This window comes from Wyeomyia smithii, chromosome 2 (genome assembly GCF_029784165.1).
Source record: "Wyeomyia smithii strain HCP4-BCI-WySm-NY-G18 chromosome 2, ASM2978416v1, whole genome shotgun sequence".
NCBI classification, from domain to species: domain Eukaryota; kingdom Metazoa; phylum Arthropoda; class Insecta; order Diptera; family Culicidae; genus Wyeomyia; species Wyeomyia smithii.
The window spans coordinates 91,023,409-91,051,247 of record NC_073695.1 but is presented as its reverse complement, the minus strand read 5'-3'; the positions used below and the strand labels follow the sequence as shown (position 1 = coordinate 91,051,247).

General features: G+C 37.3%; 1 protein-coding gene across 5 annotated transcripts in view; it reads left to right on the top strand.

The window, feature by feature from the left end:
- LOC129721019 (sodium- and chloride-dependent neutral and basic amino acid transporter B(0+)) overlaps positions 1-27,839 on the top strand; it is a 197,537-nt gene that overhangs the window by 149,293 nt on the left and 20,405 nt on the right. For 3 of the 5 annotated variants that reach the window (XM_055673054.1, XM_055673052.1, XM_055673053.1), the window contains exon 1: positions 12,114-12,503. The exons of the other annotated variants lie outside the window; for them this stretch is intronic. The gene's annotated coding sequence lies outside the window, so the exon portion shown is untranslated. Of the gene's footprint in view, positions 1-12,113; positions 12,504-27,839 lie in introns of those variants that run through there. 5 annotated transcript variants of the gene reach the window in all.

Sequence of the window (27,839 nt, the reverse complement as noted above, 5' to 3'; positions counted from 1 at the left end):
CAGGGATGCCAGCTTTCTTTAGGCTTTCTTCAAAATCGTGCCAGACAATAAAAGTGAAACAATTGCCCTACCAGAATGTTTTGATTCGTTATCCGTTTCGAACATTTTAGAGTAAATCATAATTTCTACTTAAGTTTTTATTTTCACGGGAATTTCATTCTTTAAATTTTCATGGATGATCAATTAATGATTCCTAAAGGCGACATTTTATCATGTCGTGGATGGAATTCTTGTGCAGTTAGTTAAAATTCACCAGAGCGTTAATATACAAAAGGAGCCAAAAATTAAAATATGGAATAATATTTTGAATTGAAATATAGTACGAAAAAAGAAAATCAGAAGAAACTTTGCCAGGATGATTTTTTAAATTCTGAAATCAATGCCAAAGTATTATAGAATGAGGTGAGATTTTTGTTCCGTGTTGGGAATTTTTGTCACTGTGGCCTGTTTTTTGAGCTGCTGTAACAAGTTGAGGTGAGATAGGTCTTCCCATTTGAACGTTTCTATGTAAGTTTCGACGACATTACCAATATGAGGTCGAGCGTTGGCATGCAGTAGAATCACTTTGTCGTCCCTCTGTATATTTGACCAAACCGACAATGTTGAAGTATGACCTCCTTATGACTTTTTCTTTGGGTTGCTGTAATGAATCTATTTTTCATCACCCGTCCCGCTACGATGGAAGCCCTTCCTTTCTTGCCGCTGGAGTAGTTGACTTCAAATCATAAAAAACCCAGGTTTCTTGTTTTTGATTCATTTACAAAGCATGCAATTGCTTGGAAAAGGCTTGGCGGGTAACTCTTAATACCGAAGCAAGCTGTTCCCGCGCTTGACATGAATTTTTATCGAACAATCTCTCCAATTTGGCATCTTTGAAGATTTTGGCCTTCCTTCCGCGGACAGTTGTCATCGGCGAGATTACCGTTTTAAAGTGATGGAACGAATCACGGCACCTAGAGTAGCTTTTATGTAAGCTCTCAACTTTCAATGTACTTCATCCGCCGTTTTTTTTTAATGTAGTAGGAAAAGTCCGCAAATGACGTTTATTGGACAAAAAATCAGACATATTTACACAACTAAAAATATATCACGCTACAAAAAAATCACTAATGTGTCAAAGCGGTATAATTACCATATGTCTCAGCTCGGTTCATCACGTTTTATATATGTCAAAATCAACCAGCGCTCCTTATCATGCCCAGCGATGGAAGAAAATCGTTTCTAGCGATTTTTGAATACATATAAATCTCCTTTGTGATGCATTAACATCTCTGTCAGTGCGCGATATACATTTACTCTTCTCACATTTGCAAGCAGATCTATGTGTAAGACGAGTTACGAGGATTGCAAAGGAGCACCATGTATATAGTATCCCTGCTGGCGTACTCTCTTTCTCTTCCTTCGCACTATTCGCCTCTTGTCGTGACTGCTAACAACAACATCTGTATCTAAATGTGCACAGCTGAGTATATGGGGTTAGTCGCAATATGTACATATGATGAACAAAGATCATTCATGATCATTCAGCCAATGATTGAGATTTTTGTCGAAAAGAAAATGAAAAAAAAGTGTGTTGTTTCCTACTCCCATAAGGAGATTGTTTTGGTGGCAGGTTCAAGTTCCCAGTTGGTTTAGAGATCTTGCTTGTATAAAACGTGTATCAGGATGGACAAAAAGGTAGAAAAGGTTAACATATCCGCAAAAAGTTCGGCAAGTTTTCGCAGTAGAGAATGGCGGTTTCAGATGCGGAAGGCGGAGTTCAAAATATTAAGAAATTATTTAATGAAATTGATCGCTAGTCTTTCGAAATAACCTGTATAATGATATACACTATAACTAGCATCGAAAACATTATGTTTCATTAGGGTGGTTCATTTATTTGACATAGAGTGGTTTAAAATATTGTGTAAAAATGAGTATAAAAAGAAAAAAATCACTTTTCACTCAATACCAATAGAAAAATTCCTGAAAATATAATATTTGCTACATCATTGTCGTTAGGGTGGCAATGTTGAATTGGAAAAAAATACCATGTAAAATGGCAAGATATTTCAAAACAAATTTACAAAATGTTTCAAAAAACTACTCTGTGCAAAAAAATATAACTCAACCAAAATTGAGATTGTGTCTCGCGGAAAATGTTGAATGCTTCCATGTCATTTACAAAATCACACACGGAAGGTGCCTGGAATTTGAATAATGTTTTCTATTCCAAGTGTCTTGAAGGTACATGAAACGGTGGATACTGATGGAATATGTTTTTTTGATTTTGTTTGAAAAATATACTCTCTAGGACACTTGTACTTGTTTATGCGAATGCTGTACCAGACAATTTATTCGTTTTATTTAGGGGCCGTCCACATACCACGTGGACAGATTTTTAACGATTTTGACCCCCCCCGTGGACAAATGCCCATATGAATTATAAAATTTTTGTAAGGACCGTGGACATCACACAACCCCCCCCCCCCCAAGCTGTCCACGTGGTATGTGGACAGCCCCTTACCACAATAATGTCCTTCGCCAGGGATAGGGATCTCAATCAATAACCAACACAATTGACTCGTTGTTTCTGAGTTTGCGTCGTTTTGACAGTTCAACCATACATTTTCTGACAAGTTTACATCATCAGAACGTGAACGTGCCCATTGGCTGAAACTTTGCATAGTCGTTTTCATACGCAAAAAATGCCCTTTTGTGCTATAGGTTCAATTTTTTGAAACACAACTCATATTGAAAAGCTACTGAAAAATGCTATTATGATGGTATTGATGATTACAAATACTTTTAGAGCCAACACGGTTCGTTTGAGCGGTGTGACGTCTTCGGCAAAGTTGTAACTTATAGTTTTGTCTTCCAAAAAAATATAGACTGTAAAAACATATTATTGATTTTTTAAAAACAAATTAAAAGAAAATTAAAAATTAATTATCCAAAACAGCCCATTTGAAAAAAATCGATTTTTTTTATAAAAACTTCGAAAGATTACCTGAACAACGAAACCGGTCATGGAGGAATCAGAAAAAAGGAAGCTATTTTTTTTCACGGGGTACATCTTTTTTGGAAGTACAAAGTTATTATTTACAACTTTGCCAGGTACACTATGACAATCAAATAAACCTTTTTGACCGTAAAAATATTCTTAATTCCTCATACAGTGCTCTATTGGAAATTAAAAATATGTCTACAGTCGAAACGGTTTGTTTGATTGACATAGTGTCTTCGGCAAAGTTGTAGATAATATATTGTCCTTTCAAAAGAAAAATATTCCTTTTGAAAAAACGATTCAAACAATTTGTTTTTTCAAAAAAAAAAATTTTTTTTTTCAAAAAACGATAACTTTTTTTTCTTAGCTTCTAAATGGTCGGACTGGTTTCATTGTTTTGGCAATCTTTTGTAGGTTTTATTAAAAAATCAGATTTTTAAAAAATGAGCTCATTTGAATACATAATTGTTTTTTAATTTTTCGTCTTATTTTATTTTTCAATAAATGATGTTTTTAAATGTATTTTTTTGGAAAGACAGAATTATTATCTACAACTTTGTCGAAGACGTCACACCAATCAAACGAACCGAAGTGCTTTTTTATTTTATACTCATTTTTCACAATATTATGAATTATGATGTATTCGATGCTACTTATAGTATATATCATTATACAGGCTATTTCGAGAGACTAGCAATCAATTTCATTAAATAAATTCTAAATGTTTTAAACTCCGCCTTCCACAATTGAAAAAACGATTAAGTCCCAGAGAGTCGATTTTTGCAATTTTTTTTCAGATGACACCAATTCTCGACGTTTCATGCGTTTCTAAGTCATTTGGCATCAAAACCATCGAAAACCGATTTTTTTTTGGCTATGAAAATACAGTTATCACCCGATTATATCAGTTCCCGATTTTATCTGCCCCCGATTTTATCACCTTTTTCACCCAATTTTATCATCATATAACATTGTATGTCCACCATCTCCGAATCTCGCAATTATTTACAAGTGCCAGTTCCACTGTCAATTAAGATACAAACTTTCGTCTTTTAATGTCTGTAGACAGTATCCTCGATTAATTTTTATTTTTAAAATTATTGGTGTTGTTTCAACTACTTCATCGATTTTTTTCCCTCTCTAGTTTTGCTCAGGCCTATCGGTCCAAAAAGCCAGGGATTGTGACTGTTAGATACGTTACGTACGTCATCGATTTGTTTCTGCTTCTGGGTGAATGAAGAAAAAGTACAAAAAGTCTCAATTTTCATGTGTTTTGAAATGTATTGAAGAGATATTTTGTGAACTGATGAATGTGAACTGAACTGATAGCCCTATCAGTAAACCACATAAACACATTTTGGGTCATTTCTGATCCCTCTTCCGTAACCTTAGAAAATAGCTGAAACTAATTTTTTGAGCTGCTTGAGATATGTATGACACTAAGAGAACAACTTCACAGCTTTATGCAAACACTAGTACCTAACCTACGAACTAGTAGTGAAATTCATGTTTTACTAATATGAGAGCCCTCCCTCTTCCAGAGAAGGGAGGGGTGTCAAGTGACCATTGACATATTTCTTACTCCTAATAACCTCACCATGTCAAATTTGGTTCCATTTGCTTGATTAGTTTTTAAGTTACGTAGAAGTTTGTGTTATATTTGTATGGAAGCCCTCCCTTTAAGAAGAGGAAGGGGTCTCGAGCTACTCTAATAACCTTTTCCGGCCTCAAAAACCCCTACATAAAAATTTTCACGCCGATTAGTACAGTAGTTCCCACGTCTATAAGGATCAGAGAAGCAGACAGACGGATTGAACTGCTTTTTCATATGATTTGATTTCTTGTAGTAATCAAAATCGCTGATTTTACGTGTTAAATTATTGGTTTACCATCTTTTATAACAAAATAATAATAAAAAAAAAATTCCCGATTTTATCACTTTCCCTATTTTATCACTCCAAACAGCATCAAGGGGGTGATATAATCGGGTGATCACTGTATTTGCAATGGTCGACTAAATTGATTGCCCGGTTTTGTGATGGAATTGCTCTGATACGAAACATGATGGTGCAACATCGACGTGTTATATTACAAATTACGTAACGCTGAAAATCTAGATTTCAGACCCCCCCCTCCTATGTAACGATAGGTAGCGTTCGACATGACTTCCCCCCCCTAAAATTACTTACCACTAATCAGTCTGACTCCTCTCCGAAATTTTCAATTTCGAGCAAACATGATAGTTACGTAACTGTCTCTACTCCCCCCCCTCCTCCCTCCCTCCCTCCTACGTAACAATAAGTAACGCAGTGATTCTTTGTAAAAAGTCAATCCGAAAGGAAACGATAAAAAAATAAAATATTACACGTAGGTACCCTGAAACTTATTGTTGCTTGAAAAGAATTATTGTTATGTTTACTAAAAATCTTAGTTCAATACGACTAAAAAGAATTTAGTTTTAAGAGATAGGTTCAAGCATTTGAGTGTCTACTATCAATCACGCAAACTATGCCAAGCTTGCGTTTTTTAAATTTATTTATATCAGGTAGCCACCTTCTCTCTCTCTCTCCTCTTAGCACTGCCTCTGAAATTAATATGAGGAAAATGTTCCATTCACCAAACCATAACCAAAACGAGAGGTAGATAAATTCTTCGGCATAACCGCAAGCTTAACGTAGGATAATTCGGTTAATTGAATAATAGCAAAGTTTGGTACCTATTAATTTCTGTATTACCTGCTTAAGCAGCCTTTTTTTTTAAATGAATAAAACAAAAAAAAATATTATATAATATCATGTTTCACACTACTCCCGCAGTTTTTCATTAATTGGTGTAGCAAACCTGCTGAAAACAATCGTTGCCCAAGTAGTCCGATAGCCTAAAATAACTCTCCCTCCCGCCGTCACCATACCACATCATTGCTACTGCGTCACTGTGATGCGAAGGGGACAAGTCAAGTTTATTATTCTCTTTTGCTATCGTTTTTCCTCGTGCGACGAGCCACGTACGGAGAAAAAAACACAACGAGTTGCGCGGATCATTCTCTTCTGAGAGCTGTATATAGTCTAGTTATGTATTTATTATTTCCGAGTGAGCAATGCATCAACATTTTGTTGCGTACTGAGAGGATTCAAGTTTATTCATTACTTGAACACATCGCAATCTGTACAGTTTGGGACAAAACGACAATCGGGTCATAATCGTTTCGTTTCCATCGCTGATCATGCCACACTGAGGTAGAATGGTGTCGAGTTGTTGTTCAGGAACTTTTTTTTTTTGACGTAATGTGATGATATTTCGTCTGGCCAAAGCACATATCTGTCATCGGTTTTGGAAGAAATGGAATCATAATTTTGTTCAAACATTCGCTCTGGTATACATTTTGATTGATAGCCAAACCACTAGGCTTGAATCATGATTTGGACAAGAAGCAAAAAGTCTTTTTCTGTCCACTACTCTGGCCGGTCTTCCACTATTTTCCTAGCAGATTACTGTTGAGGTTTGCAGGAAATTACTTACCGTCAAAACCGGAAGATTTTCGTTTTCAAACTGGTTTAGTTCATGGCGAACTGTACAATGTGCTTGCAGAATGCTTCTTGTTCGACGCCATTTTGATCGAGATGAATCTTTTAATGAGGTTAAGTTTCAGTTCTCACAACAACACAAATTTTACTTATTTTACCGACCAATTTCGGGTAAGCTTTTACCCATCTACGGGGGATGTTCAACCAATTATTAGACGAGAGTTACAGTTGCAATTTGGCAAAGATGACAAGTACAAGATACCTGACTCTTGCAGTATGCAGCGGGCACGAATGTCGCTGTGCGTGAACGAAAGTCGAACTAATTTGTATACTGTATACTTATTCTAGATTTAAAAGTAGTCACATTGAAGTCAAAATATTTAGACACAATAATAAATACACGACAACACATATCGATTGGGTTATTCTGATCAAACAAAGTGCGATGCATAGGAAGTCTGAAGAAATCCGTTCATCTAGTGATTCTAGATGGTACATTAAATTGAATTTGTTCTAGAAGTTCCGGGCTATCAACATTGTTTCCGAAAAGGTCAAAGATGAACAAGCGTGGTAGTAGACTTCTCCTGTTAATCAGAGTTGGTAGCTGAATAAGAGCACATCGATGTTCGTTAGGTGGCAGACGGATAGGATCTTCCCAAGGCAGCATTCTCAGGGCGTACCGAACGAAATTACGCTGGATTCATTCAATCTGGTTGACATGAAAAACGAGTACTCCGTATTCAAGTATATTGCGTACTAGCGCATAGTAGAGCACCTTTTGGCAATAAACATCATTAAACTGCTGCGTGTTATTTAGTATGAGGCCATAGGCTTTAGCAGTAATAACTGCAACGTGTTGAGAAGTAAAGGCCCGGAACTAGAGCGTCCTTTCCGGGACGTCCCGGGATGGATTTTCCCGGGAAATTTGAAATTTTCATTCAAATTCCGGGATTCAGGAGCATCATTAAAAAATCGATTTGAAATTACAGACTTGTGATAGACTTCTATGATCTTCACTTGATTCTTTATCTTATAATATGATTATGCTTCTTATAGACTGTTCCGAAAATTTTAAATACATCTTCTTTCTTGAATGAAACAAAAAATACAGGATTTTTCGGGTCATTTTATTCTGAAATATAGATAATAATTGTTTTCTTTCCAGTTTCAATTCAAGTTGGGATTATTTTTCGTAGGATACGCGAGTTCTCTAACTTCTCTCTTAACACTACTCGTAAGCTTTTGCACAGTGTGTTCTCCGACCATTTTTACCACTTTAAGCCAATCTTTTTTGAATTTTTCAACATTGTCCGCTGGTTTGACATATTTCCTCAGCTTTGCCTTGGTCAAAGCCCAAAAAGTTTCAATAGGGCGAATTTCAGAGCAGTTTGGAGGATTCATCTCCTTTGGGACACATGTGACATTATTTGTTTTATACCACCCTAGTGCATCCTTAGAGTAATGGCAGGAAGCAAGATCGGGCCAAAAGATTGGAGGATTGTTATGCTGCTTAACCATGGGTAACAACCTTTTCTGCGAACACTGTTTCACGTAAATTTTACCGTTCATTGTGTCATTCATAATGAATGGACGAGATATTTTCCCACATTCACAGATGGCTTGCCAAACCATTACCTTCTTGCCGAATTTTTCGGTGTAAATGGCTTTCACTGGTCCAGGGACATCCTTTCCCTTCGGTGATGTATAAAATTGCGGTCCTGGCAGAGTCTTATAGTCCAGTTTTAAGTAGGTTTCGTCATCCATGATAACACACCCCATTTTTTTGGTCAGAAGTTTGTCATAAAGCTTCCGAGCTCTCGGTTTCACAGATTCAGCTTGTTTTGGATTTCGTTTTGGTTGCTTCTGCTTCCGACGGGTCTGCGGACCCATTCTTCCCTTGGCACGCATAACGTTACTCGCCGAGGTTCCAAGCTTTTTCGCCACATCTCGTACTGATACTGAAGGTTGCCGCTTTTAGTATTCCTTAACCTTTTTGTCCATTGTGGGATCAACAGGCCCGGGTTTTCTACCACGTCTTGGGGCATCAGTAAATGTGCACTCTTCACAATACTTCCGCAATGCGGTTTGAACTGCTCCGACACTTATACCTTCTTCTCTGGCTAATTTTCTTATAGAAAGACCACTCACGGTGCCCCATTTGTGCACAATTCGCTTTCTTTGCTCGGGAGAAAGGCCACGCATTTTCAAAATTTCGCACTAAATGTTAGAAAAAATGACAGCATCTGTTTCTTTTGGATGTAAACAACAGGACGCAGCCAACGTTTGGTTGAATACTGCACGTTATTTGAAATGACGGTTGATCGTAAGTGTATTTATAATTATCGGAACGGTCTATAGGGCGCTAACGAAATGTATGGGGAAAAATGACCTTCGGATTTCGTTGAGCGTTAGATTTCTTCTTCTTGAGAAAGGCATTATGCAAACTTTGAGCTCAATTGGACTTTGAGAAGCGGAGCCTGAAAGCGGACAGAGCTTTTCACAGGTAGTAAATAGTTCGTTAAATGCATGGGCGCAACTACGGGGGGGGCTTCAGCCCCCTCTAGAAAGTGTTTAGCCCCCCCTAGAATTTTCCAGAGAATGATTGTATTCAATATAAATACATTCCATACTACTTATCAGAGCATTAAAATCAACACAAATTGAGATGTCGTCATTCATTGACTAAGAACTAGTTCTGCACCCAGGATCGTTTCTAAAGCCTAGCTCTCACTCATTTTACCAGTCAGACAAGAGCTGTAGTAACTCGTGCTGTATCAAGAAGTTGTCGCCATTTTACTCGGTTTTGGGTTGTGTTTTATCAGTTCCTGCGCCCCTTACTTCCTGGTGCCGGTAGGGTTTGCTGAAGAGAAGTGATTTCACAGGGTTGTCGTTCGGCAACCTTACGACATGACCGGCCCACCGCAACCTATTGTCTTTCACTAGGTGCGCAATGTGGTTCTCTCCAAGCAGCGCTTGTGGCTAATGATTCATGCGCTGTCGCCGTTATCCGTCGTCCGTTTGTACTCCACCGTAGATAGTCCACAGCACCTTCCGTTCGAAAACACCTAAAGGACTTCCGTAGAGGACTACCGGTTATATCAAGGTTTTGTAGTTTTTTCGTATTGAAGTAGTCATGTCCGATCAGCACTGTGATTGGTGCGTACGTATGTCTGTGAAGAACGGGCCGTCGATGAGAACGTGGTCAATTGTTTTGCTGTACGTTGGTCGAGGTAAGAAGGGACTTTGGACGGCCAGCCCGTGGGAAGCTGCGAAGTTGGTGCATAGCTGGCCGTTGTCGTTCGTCACGGTGTACGGGCTGTGCGGGCAGATCATCGGATTATATAAGTCTTTCGTTCCGTTCATGTCCTCAATGACGATCTTTATGTCTCTACGCGAGCAGCTATCGTAAAGTTTCTCCAGCTGCGCGTAGAACGTTCTTTTTCTGCATCAGGTCTTCTTTCGTGAGGGCAGTGCACATTGGGAATAGTGTAGTTGTAGAACCAGCCTTTTATTCTCAACAAACACAACCTGTCTCTGATTGCCTGCCACTTCATCACACGACTCTGCATCCTGCACAGCACTATAAAACCGCTACCAACCTCATTGGTTGTGTCACCGCTTTGGTGGTACTGTGCCTTGCGATCACAAATCCACCGTACCTTCTCTCCTTTCAGGCAAAGCTCCTGGAGCGCAACGATGTCGAAGTGGCGGGATTCTAGCTGATCCAGCGGAATCCAGTCGACATCCGGGGCGTTGAGCGATCTACTGTTACATGTACCGAGCTTCTAATCGTCGTCCTTATTTCGTCGGCTGGGTCATTGCCTATTGTTTCGGTTCGTTTTGAATTCTTGATTCTTCGTAGTATGTTTATTTTAGTATGCTGCCTTACTAGGGCTGCGATGCCTAGTCTCGCGATAGGGCCGCCGCCATAGGTGTAGCTGGCGAGACACCGCATTTCATAGTTCAGCCGTTCGGTCCGGGTCAGTCACTGTTTGAGCCGCCCTTAGCCTGTGGGGTTCAGACAAGCTGCTCTCTAGGAACAACCCCTTTCCTGTCAGCATACGACCAAGTTCCCACCGGTTCACCGGTTTTTCCTTGGTTGCTCGTATCACAGTCGGTAACACGTGGAGGTAGGAATAGGGCATTATGCCTTGAACCACACTGGGGTCTATTTTATTCCAGCTAGTACGGGTGTGCTGTTAAAAAGCACTGCCCAGCCATTTACCAAACCTGGCTCTCCTCAATATCCAATCAGTGTTGCTGAAAGAGGTTGGCGTTGACGCTGTGTTCAAGATATTCAGTACATCTTCGGAGATTCTATCCCGAAGTGATTTTTTCTGCTGTTACGACACTATTTTAAGCGTTATTAAATGAGCATATTAAAACTCCTTTTTCCGTTTTTTTATATAACATACATGACAACTAGCCCCCCTAGAAATTTTCCTTAGTTGCGCCCATGGTTAAATGTAAAAATTAAAATATTGTTTTTGATGCAGAAAAAAATGTATAAAAAGTAGAAATCTAGAGTTATCTAAAGAAAAAACTAAAAAACAACTATTGCCTTAAACTAGAAAAATCGAGCTGGAAGAGTCTTCCAGTCCCAAGTCTCAGGTATTTTTCACGAAAAAAAAATTTAGAACACCAGATCTTTTCGTTTTATGCAAGATATAGGGACTTACGAAAATACGATTTTGACCTCTTCGTCTTTTTTATTTTGCAGCCCTCCTGTTCCTGGTGCACTACAAAAGCTCAAACCGGAAAAAAAGAAAGATCATAGCTATTCAACCATTCCAGTGAATTCAAGTGTCCCTAGCCATTGTCGTTTTTTCAGAGACTTAAAAGAGTTTCCTGGTAAACATAACATTAAAGCGTCGAACCCGGCGAGAAATTTCTATACGACATTCTCATGTAAGTTGACGCCTTTTGGTAATGGCTAGGGGCACCAAAATTCATAGAAATGGTTGATTAGCTATTATCGTTCATTTTTTCCGGTTTCAGTTTTGTGAATGCACTTTTTTTTTCATTTTATCGACCAGTGTTACCATCTTCACTTCCGCTTTTTGACATTGAACATAATTATCGATTTGTTTTCGAAAAATGTACAATCTTTTATTATTATTTTAATGTTTTTTTTTGAATTCAAAATCAACAGCGTTTTCATTTGTTTTCGCAACATTTTTCACTCATATTTCAAAAATAAATCAAAAGTTGATGTTTTTACGACCGTCCGAAAAAAACAAGAGGACTGAACTTTTTCGTTCGATCCAGATATTCACTTCATGGACAGAAACGTATAACCTTCTTTTCTGTTTCTAACCGGAAACTAATGTATGGCAAGATGCCGCTCAAAAACTTTACTTCCATATATTTCGGTTCACCAAAATCGGAATAGCACACTCAACCAACAATCAACTTGTGATCGAAGTACAGTAAATCTGGTAACGCTGCCCACGGCCGGCATGGGCGAACTGCTTAAGCCCCAAACAGTCTACCACTGGTTGTGCAGAAAAGGCAGGAGTCAGCATAGTTTCCGAAGCGCAAGCAACAATCCAATCCTACGCTCAATCTGTAGCCGCTTGACTGCTCCCCATTCAGTCTTGAGTTGGAGCTTGCAGCAGCAGCAGCAGCACAGAAACTGCAAAGCTGCCACGCGTCGTCGTCGCCGCTGTTGTTGTTGTTTATCGGTTACATTCCAGTCGGTTGTCATTGGAGTGCGGATTGCTATATTTGGCCCTCAGTGGCTGCCTCGAGAACATTATTGTTTTTCCAAGTTTTCCCACAAGTGCTTCGTTTACAGCTCGCAAGAACTACCTAGTGGATTTTCAATCGCTTGGCAACGCGAAAAGAGAAGAAAAAGTGAAATCAAACCTCGAGAATCATGTCCGGTTTGCTGAGGACTACCGAAAGGTCACCGGGTTGACCAAGGTGCTTCTCGGAGGCGCCGTCAAAAGTGAGAGTGGCTCAGAAATAAAAGCCGTTCATATGTAGGACGGGTTAGTTCAAGATGTGCTGCACCGAAAAGTGCTGAGTGGATTTGATGTAGCGTTGCGTTCGACGGTGACCGTGCACAGGGGGGAAATACCGACTCCGTTATCCCGGAGAAAGGAGTCAGTGGGGTTTCCTCTGGGGAACAGAGAGCGAACCTGTAATTGCTGAGCTGCATACAATGTGTGCACATAAGTTTTTGCATTTAATTGTGGTTGTTTACGCAAATTGAAAGTTGAATTTTGGTTTAAGCCTTGCGTATACGTCAACGCAAGTAATGCACCCAGAAGGTGGAAACGTACAATGAAGCGTACGGGAAGTAAAGCTGCATTACGATAAAGCAGAAACGGAAAATTTGAACCCTACTAATTAAGCAAGCCGCTCATTAAAAATTTTGAATTTTGTGGCGATTTTTGAATTATATAGGATTGAACAATTTTTTTGTTTTCGAGGGAATCATTAAGGCTACCCAGTAAATAACCTTGTACGCGAATTAAGTAATTTGGATATCTCTTTTATTTAATGTATAGTTACGAATCGTACTAGCTGTATATAATGCAGGAAATAGCTTTAATTATTGAAATTTGCTCAAATGCAAACCTAACCTTGAACAATCAAGAAAAAAACAGCTGTTTGGAATACTTTCATTAACGTTCAATATATAATTTGCGAGTATTTTCTATAATTTTAAGTAATTTTCTGGCCTAGAAACAATTGTCCTATATGGAAACTAAAAACAGATAGTGAACCTCGGTTAATGGGAAGGATTTATTAACCGTTTGAAATTTCGGTGACCCTGTCAAAGATAACTTTCTCAATGACTTAAATGAGTTTTCCTGTAAGCCCACGTAGAAGCGACGAACCCAGCGAGTACTTATTGTGTGGCATTTCGACTTACTTTTGCATAAACTAGGGGCTCCAAAAATGGTTAAAAAACTATAATATTTTTAGGGCAACTATTTCGAGTTTTGAACAACATATTTTTCGCTTCTGTTGACCAGTGTTATTAAAAAAAGTTGAATTTTCGAAGACCTACGCAACTGTTGCAAGTTTTCGCTTTCTGAGAGTTGCATGTGCCAAAATATGCATGAAGCATTCTCTACGCCAGCTCTGCTGCCTCGTGTGTGTGTGTGTTGAGAAGTGAGGTAACATAACGCGAAGGATGTTAGCCATTAGTGATATATGAGAAGTGCGCTGCACTGCGGCACGTAAGTGATTGCGAGCGTCAGAGCAAAACGAAATCTTGAAGTTCAATGAGTTTTTCACTTCCCGGTGGTAAAGATTTGCGATGCTCATGTAATTCGTGGTAGATTGCTGCGGTGGTGAATAATTTGTGGTGTATCGTTATGAGGATCGTCTGCCATAAGACAGGGAGTGAAAAGATCTGTTGAAGCTTTAGTTTAGCATTTCTGCAACTATTAGGTTAATACCAACCGTCGAGGCTATTAGAGGAGATTTTAGTATTAAATAAATTTGAATATCAAAACAAATACCGGAAGATCCGAAAAGATTAATATAACTGGTAATACCAAATAAATCACGAAGTGGCCACAGAAGCATTACGACGCAAATCATGCCTCATCTATGCAATTTAACGTCAGTTATCAACAATGTCATTAAATGTGTGTTAAGGAGTTTTTGGTATGCCGTTATAGAGAAGGTCGTAATAGCGAAATGTCGCAATAAAACGAAGAATTTTATTATAAAACTAAGGGGCCTTTGAAAATGTCTCTTTAGCGAGATTTGTCGTTATAAAAAATGTCGTTTGAGAAAGATTCAACTGTATAAGCACAATTGACCTTATTTGTTTTTCTTGTATCGAAATCATCCTTGCGGCCAATATTCTTATTAATTTTGTGTGGACTATATGAAAACATATCCAAATTTATTTGTGTAGTCCACACTTAATAGAACTTCTTGCACTTTTGAGCAAGCGATGTACTTTATTCATCTAGAAGCAAGATTCTTCATTACGCTTCTCGGTCCTGTACTTCTTCTTTAACCTGCCGTGGCAAGTGATTTCAACATGGGTATTTAATTATGCCGAAAATATGTGGAGTCAAGTCTCTCATGAGTATAAGTAGTACTTTACTAATAGCTAAGTAAAACTACCAATCAAAAAATTTCAACATAAACAATGCAAGAGGAAACTTAGCAGTGAATTTTTTAGGAAGGATTTTGTGCCAATTCTAAAATTTGTGGGTGTGTAGTCCTTACTACCCGAAGAAACTTTGCGGAATTTTTTTTTTAATAAATCGATATACCTAAACAAAGACAAGAGTTAGAGAAAAGTTGTCAAGGTATGACTTTTATTTAAAAATATTGAAAAAATTGACTTGAGATCCTACACCGTAAACATTCATTTTTAAAACAAAAAATGATTTTAAAAAATCGGTCATCTTAATTTTTTTTCCAAAATAAGATTTTCGACAAACAATTTTTCAAAAATGAGAAAAATAAAAGTCGTTTCTCACTTTTAGGTAGATTAAGCACAAAATTCCAACTTTTATAAAATGAAGAATAACTAACAAAACAACTTTACTGAAGACACTACGGCTCCAGAATCTTTTTATAAAGGTGAAAATCGCCAATACCCAAGAGAATATTTGAGAAGAAAATAAACTTTCTTCTAAGAAATTGTTTGCTTCGTTGTAGGAAACAAAATTGTAGAACATTGAAAAGTTGTGAAAAATCACTAAAAAAGTTCAATTGGAAACAATTGATTGGTGATCTATAGAGAACTTTATGAAAGTCTATTTAAATAGATAGATAGAAGTATGATGTCTTCAACAAAGTGGTTTCTTTTAAAACGTGCTATAACTTTGCCGAACGAAGTAAACTTTTATAATCCAAAATGCGAAAAGTAAAATTCGTTTCTCACTGTTAAGTAAATTAATCTGCAACTTCCATAAAATGGAGAATGGAATAATGGAACAACTTCACTAAAGATTCTACAATCTTTTTTTTCTAAAATCATTTTTTTAGGGTTTTAAAGTAAATAGTGGAGCAGAGAGAAGACTTGTACGGAACCGAATAGAAGAATATGAATAGAGTTTCTTTTAAGGTAAAACGGTATAGAAGCCAGAAATGGCGGACTTCCAATTTTTAAAGGCACGACAATCGGAAAAGAGGTAATGCATCACCTGTAAAAAACACATCCTCATGATCACCCCGGCAAACATGTGAGGTATTATCTTTTTTCCAAGTCTTGTGCCAATGAAAATTTGAAGTAGCGTGGACTGTTTCAGGCGCAACTTTAATAGCGGAGCCTGTCTCTGCTCAATATCCCAAGGCATGATGTTTCACACACACAACTTTAAAATAAGGAAGGTTTAGGTTGTTTTTTGATACACGATAAAAATAATACGGCAAATTGAAGTTGGCCATTTTTTGACCGTAACAACCTTTACTTCCTTTACTTCAACTGTTATCTTTATTCAGAATCGACAAAAATATTCAAGGGTGATAGTTGATCCGTAACATCATTAATTTGAACAGCGCCACGATTTACTCCTTCTATACCTGCTGTCATAAATGTATCAAACGTAGGAATAAACATTTTTAATTTACTGTTTAGGTTATTTCCAACCACAAAGTTGTGAATAATGGAGTCATTCAAATAAAGGGTGGCAATTATAAACTCTTCGTAATCTAGGTTAAACTCAACTCTTCCGTTCTATACAGAACGCCACAGGCTTTTCAATTCCAAGTAATGAATGGTGTCGTGAGTTTGCAACATCGTTTTGCAGCATAATGAATAACTGCGTGTCTCCCATAACTGGGGGTTTTTTAATGTTTTATCCGTTTCGATTTCATGTCATAAATCGAAAAATAATTTTAGTAAACAAATAAGCAAAATACAGCAGTTTTAAAATAGTATGCAAATAAAATCTCTAATTCATCAGAGCTTATACTGTTTCGAGTAGATCTAACTTCTCCACTGAAATAAACATTCCATTGTGAAATTCAAGATTTTCACAACGGAAACCAAAAGAATTCAACAACAACAAATCATCCGTTGACAAGTGCATCTTTGGGCTAATCCATGATCCGTTCGTCCATTGACATGATCAATACACAATGCAAGGCCACCCAGAGCTGATGACGAATGCTGAAGCATTCCTCCGAGTCTACCAGAGAGCGTGGGTTCGCTAGCAATTATGCCGCGTTGCCTACTACAGTAAGCTATCATCAAGCAAGCTAACAGCTGGTTAAAAGGCACCGAAAGAAATCACGAGCGCCACGTTTCACAAAATAAATTTATTTAGGAACTAAATTTAATTATCGCAACCGCCATTGCCACCACGGTGGCTCCGCAAAAGGCTGCATACTATCGCCATCGTTGTCGGTGGGTGCCTTGGAGTAATTGTGTGGAAAATTACACCACCATTGTTGCTCATATTATGGTTGAAGCCGCAAGCGGCGAGCCTGCTCGTGGGAGCGTTTATTGTGCGCTGCGTTGTTTTAATTTTAGTAGGTTTTAATGCAAGTCCATAAGTGGTTTTGTTTTGCTGCATCATGGGCAAACGTTTTTACCTGGTGAAGGATGGGAAAAGTTCTAAAACTAAATAAAGTGAACAGAGTTAATTGTATATTTTTAGCTGCAACGGAAGTCGATTAATTGATTCGTTCAACTTTTTTGATTGAAAAAATGAATTTCGTATAACAATGCAATTAATAGTATATATATAATGATCCAAAATGAAGAACAAATATTTCAGATGGTCGTCGAATTCCGTCTCGGCGCCACAAAGAAACAAAACAATTCTCATGAATATTTCATTGAATCCTACAGTCAAAACAAATTCCTTCAAAATAGCACCACGTGAAGGCGTGCAAACCAGGTTGCGCTAACAGGCGACGTTTTTTGCGTGGGAAACCGCGTTGGCGCACACATGAATGACGTTTAGTGTCGTTCAGAACGACACGGCCAGCGGAGTTCAAGTGGTTCTCCAAAGTCTAAGAGTTGCAAATCTATATCATCCTTCGGCGGGTCGTCCATAGTGGACAGGTCCCGTGAGAAACAATCTGTTCAAATATTGACTGATTGCGAATTCAGCCGCAACTTTCGGTCGCAGTCAGTGGAAAATAAACTTGTAAGTGAGCGATATGCGCCACCGTTGTTTGCTGAGTGATGCATTTTCCTCCACTATGTACATACCTAGTAGCGGTACGTCGCTGGAGTGCAGTGAATGCAGGCCTGTCTGCATAACTGCTCTCCGATAGCTGAGCTGCTTTCTGGCTGCGGAAGAATTGTTTCTACAGCGCGGGTGCTGCTGCCGTTGCCACCACCGCTAGTGTAACATTTTTCACGCTTCGGCGGCTACAATCTCAACGCCGACGCAGCATTTTTTTCTACCATGCCGCTATGTAAGTAAGCTGAGTGCATTTTGTCCGAGCGATATTGACATGATATGCCGGTGCAATTTTGTTGATGCACATACTTAGCAATAGTACACAGAGCTTTCAAAGTAATGAAATGTTTTATTAAACTGTGATCATAGAGCACAGCACTGGGATAGTTTTTCGTTCGAACATGATTCTAGTAGGGGTGGAAGAGTTACACCATGATCCACAAGGAAGCAGCCTAAAACCGTTGCTCTTTTGTAGAATCTTTTTTTGTCATTGCTGTGAGAGAAGTTATTCAACTAATATATTTGGTTTCATTTAAGTAAAAACCCTAGGGGCTACATTCCGATTCGGAACTCAACCATCTGCTCATTATACACAGACTTCTCAGCCAACTGTTTAATGTAGGACAATTGCGGTGCTAGCGCAACGATCCTACTGACACTAATGACAACTGGCTTGTTAGGCCAGCATCGTACCTCGAGACCAGTTGGGAGGTTTCATTTACGAATGAACGATTTGCTCGTTTTCTTTTAGATTAGTTCCGATGTTATTATTCCTCTTTCCCAATTTCATATAATCAAATTGTTTCTTAATATCGATCTTTACTCAGTATATATTGGCTTTTATTTTAGCACAATTGAATTTTTTTCCATGATTCGTGGCATTTTTGTGGATAATTTTATCTGGTCTTCAAGAGTTTTGCTTTTTGAACATGTGCTTAATTTAAAATTATTTTGCTCTCTGGTCCTTAAATCTTATTTTGCAGAGTGGCCACTCAAAACCAATTTTCGATTTTCCACTGTTTCCCCGGTTTTATCGGTGATATTTATAGAATTTCATTGGTGTATTTTTTTTTAAATAGAAAAATATCAATTTTCACATGTTTAATTAGGTCCTTGCAAAAACAGTGTTCGTTCAGCGGTGGAAGTTTTGTCTTCTCAAATGTCTTAGAAATGGATGAACTGTCGAGATCTGCTGTTATCTCACAAAATTTTTTTTTTTGGAAACCGTCTATATCCTGGGACTTTCTAAACTTTCGAGCTGAGGTCAATGCACAGTGATACAGTAAGAAAATTTAGGCGGACATGAGCCTTTCAAAGCGATTTTGTGGTTTTAGAGCTATAGTTTCTTCTTAGAAGTTGTTTATTTATATGCAATTGAAAATAAGGGTCCTAAAATTAGCGTAATGGTACAGGTGAAGAGTTATTAAAGTTTCTTTTTTGAAAATAGGCCCTTTCTAAATATTGATATCTCCGTTTGAGGCAAACATAAAAACTGGTATTGTGCCGTGTCAAATAAATGTTGTGTGAACAAAAAAAAACATAAAAACTAAGTTTTGGCACAATTTGAAAGAACAAATATCGTACTTTATTGTGAGAAAATGCTGGAGATATACTACTTTTTATAACAGCATAAAATTCCACAGAGTTGCTTAAAATTAATTAATTTACAACTTTTCCGAAAAATGTATAAAACTGTTTCTGTAAGTAAAAAAGTTTTTCGACTGATTTCAGGATGAATTTAATATTCATTTGCACATAAATAAGGCACCAAATATAAAAAAAGCTCATGTTCGTCTAAATTGTCTTACTGTACCACAGTGCAATGGAATGCATGAGAAATTTCCTCAAGGTTCTGAAATAAATTCAACAGACATTCTGAACAAACAATTATTCCGAAATCTGTGTTAAAAATCATGGGTAAAACACCACGCAGAAAACTGCGTAACAAGCAACACTGCATTGTGATAAATATGAGTTCCGTTTCTGTAGTAGCATAACACACACCCAAACGAAATCGCCTCGAAAATTCTAAAATATGGTTTATTATTGTTCTTCCAAAAAAAAAAGTCAAAAAAGTTTTTAGCTCTATCTCACGTCAAGTTTTTAATTGATACCAATTCTTCATCACTATATTTAGAACAAAAAGAACAAAAGTGCTGCTCTTGCAAATTTATTTGAAAAAATATGTTCACTATTGAAATACTACAAGAGGTACAGCCCTAGCGGTTGTATAAAATTGTGACGTGGGACTAAACGCTGAATTTAGAGGGATTTTCAGTTACAAAGGTTAGAGAGTTCACAGACAGAATCAATTCGTTTGTTCAGTAACTTGCGTATATTTGTTCTCAGCCTTACCTCAAAATCTTTTTCCAGAAATATTGTTAAATGAACCAAATCCGTTTGAAGTTCGTTTGACTTCTGGAAGAAGGGTGGAAGGGTGGTGGATGGTTTTTTCGCGTAGGGTTGCGTCGTTTGACAAGAAAGGTGACAAAATACCTCGAGCCTTCCATTCCACCGCAGTCGTGGAGATGCAGAGCTAAACTCGGGTCGTTTCAATGGTTTAGCTGGAGATTACTCGCGCGTTCCTTTCATATAAGCGCATAACAAACTAGAGTAGCTTCATCCGGTTGATAAGTATCGTGAATTAGCTAATAACTACGCAATGTGAGCTTTTGAAAGTACCGCGTTCGCCGGAGTGCGTTTACTCTCTCAAGGAATGTTGTGTTTTTGGTAATTGACAAATATTTCGCGCACCTAGATTCGCGATATTTGACAAGAAAGATACTCATTGTTTGCCTTCGTAATGTGTTAACTCCGGGTGCAAAATTGTTCGATTTGAACACTTACTACGGTGACACATACCTTTCCTTTCCGTCGCAGTCGTGGAGTTGCAGAGGTAAACTCGGTTTCCGACATCAACGACTGTTACACTTTTTTCCTTACCAAATCCTTCCTTACCCTAACGATCGTAAGGAAGTGGCCGGCGCCTTTATCGATCTATACGATATACGTGGTTCTTTATGCAACTTTACTAGCTCAGATCGAACATGGAGGAGCAACAACAAAATGTGCGATCGCAAGCTCAAGTTCAAAGTAAACCTAAATTAGAATTAATTCTAATTCCTTATAAAGAAAGTCCAACCAAATCTATTAAATCCAACAATACAGTCGAATCCCTTTATAGCGACATCGCAAGGGACTGTCGTTATAGCGAAATGTCGTAATAAAACGAAGAATGTTTGCATATGTAGAACAGAAGGTACCGTTGAGAATTTCGTTATAGATTCAGCAATGTCGTTATAGAGAGATTCGACTGTACTATTGTCGCAATAAAGAATGACAAGTATTAGTTTTGGTATACCGTTATAGAGGAAGGTCGTGATAGCGAAATGTCGCATTAAAACGAAGAATTTTAGTATAAAACAGAAGGGACTGTTGAGAATGTCGCTATAGCGAGATTTGTCACTATAAAAAGTGTCGTTATAGAGGGATTCGACTATAATTACGTTATGATGATGAAAGGTTTTATCTCATTCAACTCTGATTAAATAAAATTTATCATATGAATCTTAATCTGAGAATAATTTTGAAGTCGTTACATAGGCTCACAAATAGAGAAATATTAGAAGATATGTCAAACTAAATTATCAACAAGTTCCAGTTAAAAATTGTAGCTATCAATAATGACAACGAAGTTAAAGTTTGAAATGAATAATTTTTGTTTTTTGCTTGACTGCGAACAGTTCTATTCACAGCTAATATGGGTGTATTATTTGTTAAGTTAAAAATAAAAAATATCATCTAACAATGTTGAAATGTAAAAAAAAGATTCTGGATAAATCCTAGTAAATAGACAACAAATTAACAAGCATTAGCTAACTCTAACTCTTCTTTAAATTTATATTTTTGGGAATTTTCTCTTTCGATATTATGCCAGTCACGATTATTTGATGAACATCGAAGATAAAATGAAATAAAAATAACTTATAACCTATAACCGTAGCAAAAATGTTCAATTCCTATGGAGTAATTCATGGTTTTTATGGTAATCATATTCATGAAATAAACTGTTGATCATCATCAGCAGCAGCATTGCATTTTTTTCAATGCTAACAGATGGCACTAAAGTGACAGTGGAAGTAAAATCGAAATTTCCTCGAGCATTTTGCTTAATGACCGGAAAAACTGCTATTAGTTACTCTGTTCTTATATTATTCTATCTTTCTAGTCCTATTTTTATCAGAAAACTTGATTTTTCTATACAACTCCATTAATTCAATGCAGTTGTATAGGAAAATCAAGTTTTTTTATAAAAAGAGATTGCATATAGTAAAAGTAAATACTAGAAAGTTAGAATAATATAAAACTAATAGCAGTTCTTCTGGTGATTAAGCAAAATGCTCGTGGAAAATTCGATTTTATTACCACTACCATCTGTTCGCGTTGAACATTTTTTCGGGAGTCCCATTGCACACGAATAGAAATCGTGTAACACTGCAATGATAGACCAGCGGCGCTTCTGCACCACCTGTATTGTACGATACTGTTGCCTCTACCAGCATGTTTTCTTTCAAGACATCAGTTTTTGTTAGGTTCCAACAGCATGTTCAGCAATTCCGCAAAAAACGGGCATCCAATTTAATCGAGCTTGGAGAGACACCACAAAACGGTTTCGGTCCAATAAGCTGATTAGAAAATCCTAGTCTGGCGAGTTCATTACCTTCTATTCCACAATGTCCCGGAACCTAGTAAAGATTAAATGTGTTTTTTGTGGAAAACTCTTGTAGCGAATAAATGTATTCCCATACCAGTTTTGACGTACATGTGAATGATTTTAACGTATTCAAAGCTGCTTGACTGTCAGAAAAGATACAAATATTAGCATGCTAGTCCAGTTCTACCACGTTGCATTTACGGTTAAAAATGAACTTTGTTTCCATCCAGTCATCAATGACAGTTACTATTATTATTTATTTATTTGGCATTCCGTCATAATGACATGGCCTGATTCACACAGTTTCTCCAATTCAGTCGGTTATAAGCTGCCGCTCTACAATCCCTGGGACACCGTGTACTCTCTGCCAGATCTAGCTCCACCGTGTCTACCCCATGCGCCGTAGAGTTACGCGAGCTCATGGTTCATTCTTCGCCTCTATAGCATTGTCCAGGTTTCATGTCCGTAAAGAACAACCGGTCTTATGAGCGTTTTGTACAGGTTACACTTCGTAAGGGGGCTTAGTCTGTACTTCGTTTTAGACGTATTTATCTGCAACCCAATCCTTGCTGCTTCCCGTTTTAGTCTGGTGTACTGTTCTGCCACCGCCGCAGTTGCTCTGCCGACAATGTCCATGTCGTCAGCAAAGCAAACGAATTGACTGGATTTGTTGAAAATCGTAGCCCGCGTGTTGATGTCCGCTCGATTCATTCCGCCCTGTAGCGTAATGTTGAATAGCAGGCAGCAGAGACCATCACCCTGTCGAAACCCCCGGCAAGATTCAAATGGACTCGACAATCCACCCGCAATCCGCACACAGCACTGCGTCCCATCCACCGTAGTCGTTATCAGTCTAATCAGCTTCCGCGGAAAGCCGTTTTCGTCCATGACCTTCCATAACATTTTTCGGTCGATAGTGTCATACGCGGCTTGAAGTCGATAAATAGATTTTTTTTTTACTAAAACATAAAACGTGTTTATTTATTCTATTTTTTCAGTTACAATTTTGTTTTTGTTACAAGCACTTGTTTCTGATTTTCTTTGTAATTTAAACAACATTTATATCCTAATATTCACATTACACTCAAGCATAAATTTTAATTCACTAACGGTTATCTCTTCTCTGCTATTTTGACACATGTATTTTAAATATTCCAAAAACAGATTTACTGCATATCTTTTTTCTTCTCTTGTAAATGATCTTAGAACTGGAAACTTAAAATCCTCAAAACAAACATTTCTATATTTTCGTCTATTCAACTTCTTTATTTGAGTTATTGTGTACCACCAACAATTTCTAGATTTTGAACATCCAGCAAATTTATGCTTTAAATCCTCAATCTCCTGAGGACAATAAGTACAATTTGGTGAATCCAGGCGACCAAAACGAAATTGTTTTTCAGCGCATATTATTTTCTCATTTACTAGGAGAAACCATATAGCTTGATGGTTTGAAGATATTTGTTTGTCAAATATATTCTTCCAAATTTTTTCCCAACTGTATTGTGGATATTTTTGGACAATGTGCGGCTTCGTGAAAAACTCTACATAGTGATAGTATATGCTATTAGAAAAGGGATTAGCACGTATTTGTTCTGGTATGTAAGGTAATTCCAGATAAAGTATTTCCATAAAGTGAGCGTTTGTTGGCAAGTCTTTGATGTTCGGAGGATTCCCTACTTGATCTGTGTACAAGTGAAAAAATGGTGAAACTTGACGCATCCGTAGAAATCTGTTAATGAGTAATGCTTTACATTTGTGCTCTGGTGACATCAATCCTAAACCTCCACTTTTTCTTGGCAGGCATAATTGATCGAACGAAACTCTCAGAGTATTTCTATACCATAAGAAATTGCCATATAAAGTTTTAATTTTCGCTGTAAACTTCTTGTTAATTGAAACTGTTGATGCCATGTACCAGATACGTGATGATGCATATACATTCAAAAAGATAACTTTTTGAATAAGATTTAGGTGTCTAAACTGGTTATTCCACAAAGAAAATCTTAAATTTTGCAATATTTCGTCCCAATTTTTTTCCACCATTACTTTACTACTGTTGTTAAACCAGATTCCAAGAACTTTCAAACTTTCATAATGCTTAATCCATTTTGGAACTATTAAATTGTTTCTCAGACCAATCTTCATCGCTTTAGTTTAATCATAATTTACCTTGGCCACCAACTCAAATTTTTCAAAAAAAAACAAAAATTCAATTTTAATGTATTCCGAAAAATGTCCGTTGATTAAAACTTTGGAAAATGTATTTTCCTGACAACGTCTTAAAAAATTTATAAAATCAATATTAATTCCCATTTTGAGCAATGTATCCAAGAGAAATTTATGGCTCACTCGATCAAAGGTCTTTTCCAGGTCGAATGTTGTAAGTAAAGCCTTTCGCTTTTTCAAATTTATTTCCAAAATTTTTTCTCTTATGCCACATGTTGCTTCAAAGATGTTTTTGGCTCCATTTGAGCACTTTTGCACATCTGATAAAAGCAGAGAATTGAATTTGATTAATCTTTTCTTCTACACTTTTGCAACCAATTTGTAATCAAAGTTTAATAATGTAATCGGACGAAAACTACCCACTTCATCACTAGTATTCTTTTTCTTAATTAATACGATGACCCCCTCCAAAAACTCTTTTGAGACTTTCCCACGTATCACTTCATTAACCACCTTACAAAGTTCTGTTTTTATGATTCCCCAACATTTTAGATAAAAAGTTTTTGTAAGTCCATCACTGCCTGGACTTTTCCTAGATTGACTTGCTTTAATTGCTTGAAAGAGCTCATCCTCGGAAATCTGTTCCATTAGTTCTCTGTTGTTTAGAAGGTTTTGATTAACTGTTTTTTGTGGAAGAAAAGTATTTTCTGTGGCATTATCGTTTTTTGCATAGAGCTCTTGAAAAAAACTTGTTATTTCAGTATTAATCAGGTCTGTATCAGTTATTTTATGTCCATTTATGTCCAGTTCTCTAATACGTGTTTTTTCTTTGCGATGCATTTGCTCTCCGACCTGAAAAATCGTCACGTCTTCCCCTGCAACGTATGTCTTAGAATGTGCGTATAAATTATTTGAAATCTCTCTTTGTAACGCGAGCATTTTGCCTTTAATTTTGTTGATTTCGCTGAGTAACTGTGGATTTGACACATAGTCCGAGTATAAAAGATTTAGAGCTGCGTAAAAAATTCCATTGTATCATTGTACCTCTTTTTTGGTATAGTTACTTCCATCTGAAAAACGATGTTATTTTTTGTTTTGCATAATCAACCCACCACGAAAACCAGGAATCGAAATAACGCTTTTGTCTAACCCAATAAATCCATTTCATTTTAAACTCTTCTAAATTGTTGTCTGTAAGCGAGAGATCATTAAGTCTCCACAGTCCCCTTCCAGAAGGTCTTCCTAAATTTGGCAATCTTAGCCTCATAATTACCGCCTTATGATCCGAAAACGAGCAAACATTGGATTTCACAGCACTTATGCAGTCTTCTAAATCATTACTTACATAAATTCTATCTAGTCTAGCACCAGAACCACTTCTGATAAATGTATAATCTACTTTATCTCTATGAATCACCTCCCACGCATCAGATAATTTTAAAGTTTGAACTAAAAATTTTAGCGACTGACTATTATTAGAGCTATGATTTGCATCTCTCTTGTTGATAACTGAATTAAAATCCCCTTTATAATGAACCGCCCAACACCGTTGTTTATGTAGTATTGAACATTATCAGAGAAAAACTTTTCTCGTTTCGCTTTGTTCATGCTGCCGGATGGCGCATAGATGTTACAAATTGTCATATTATCATCGATTTTCAAACTTATGATGCGTGCATCAATACTTTTTTGTATGTACGACGTTCTTATATGCGATCTTACCAGTATAATAGCTGTCCCACGTTTGTTACAATCAATATTCGAAAATGTTTCAAATCCACTTATTTCTAGATGTTCATGAACTTCCTGTAACATAACTACATCGAGTTCCATCAAATATACAAATGATCGCAAAGCATTTACTTTGTTCACATTTGATATCCCATTAACATTTATAGAGCCGATGTGATAGGATAGAGTTCCTTTTATACGGAATAACTTTATACTGATGAATTTTTCAATAGACTGCGTTTCTTCCGTGATGGGGACTGAGAAGCTTCTGTGTTCGTGCCGTTCATTTCGTCATCGGAAATTAAATCTCCGAACGCGTTAGAGATAGCAATACCATTGCCGGGAGATGAACCCATGTCAACCTCGGAAGTGCTGGCTACAACAATATTCTCTGATTTCTCTTCTGTATTCTGCCTATAATCGCATACCAGTCCCATATGGATTTTCATCGTTTTTGAGTTAAATATTAAATTCTATCTATTTCTTGCTCTACTATCGAATAAGGAAACAAAAAAGTATGTTTTATTCGAAAAAGTCAGAAAAAAATGTGAGGTAAAATTGTCCCATCTTAAAAATAATCGCATATCAGTCCCACCAAATGTTTTTCCTGAATATTGCCATTTTTTTTCTTAAACTCATATAATAAATACTTAGTGCTGTTTTTCAATCTTTTTACTGTTAGAAAATCATCAAATAACTAATAAATGCAAGGTTATTTTTAATAAATTTTACGCAAAAGTTAATTTTAAGTAGACACTAACACTGGTTTGGTTAGTGTTCTGAGCTTTTTTGTTAGTATTGTTATAATTGAGTCCACTTCTACCTTGTCCTTGGTTGCTGGGCTTGGCGAACAAGCTACCCAGACTAGTGTAATTTAGTCGCAAACCTTTGTCACCTTCTTCTCTGTTGCCTGTATCCTTGTTCCTGTCTTGATTTTGCTTTCCACTACTGAGTCCGGGTCCCTTCAAAGCCACACCGGATGCTCTAAGCCTATCGCTGACGTTTCCTCCATTCATTTGCATTTCCATGTAACTAGCTTCAATGCATTTCCGGCCCCAATGAACCGGCTTGTTACAATGTCTGCACGTTTGCTGCTGATGCTTGTATGTCACCAGTGTAACCTCCCCCTCGACATTAATGTATGACGGAATTGCTGTGTGTAGTCTAATCCTAGCTGATCGAATACCATTCGCGATTCCCTTCAAAACAGCAGGCTCAATCCATACCTCTTCTTTTAGCCACACTATGTCTCCATATTTTTTCAACTCTTTTTCGATCGACGAATTTTCCGTTTGTGGTGATACATCATGTATTCGAACCGTCGTTGCACCGTCTTCTATGTAAACGTTGACCTTATATTTGATATTGTTTGCAACAATTATGTAACGTCCATCATTCTTCTCCGCGATTGCTATGGCCTGTTCTTCTGTCTTACATTCTACGAAAACTAATGACTTTCCCGTATTATGCTGCAGTGATTTGATGTCCGAAAATGGTAACTTTAACTTATCTTGGATAAACTTGGCAATCATGTCCATGTTGAATGTCCTTGTCGGCAGGGTGGCTAAATCGATTACCAGTGTATTCACACGTGG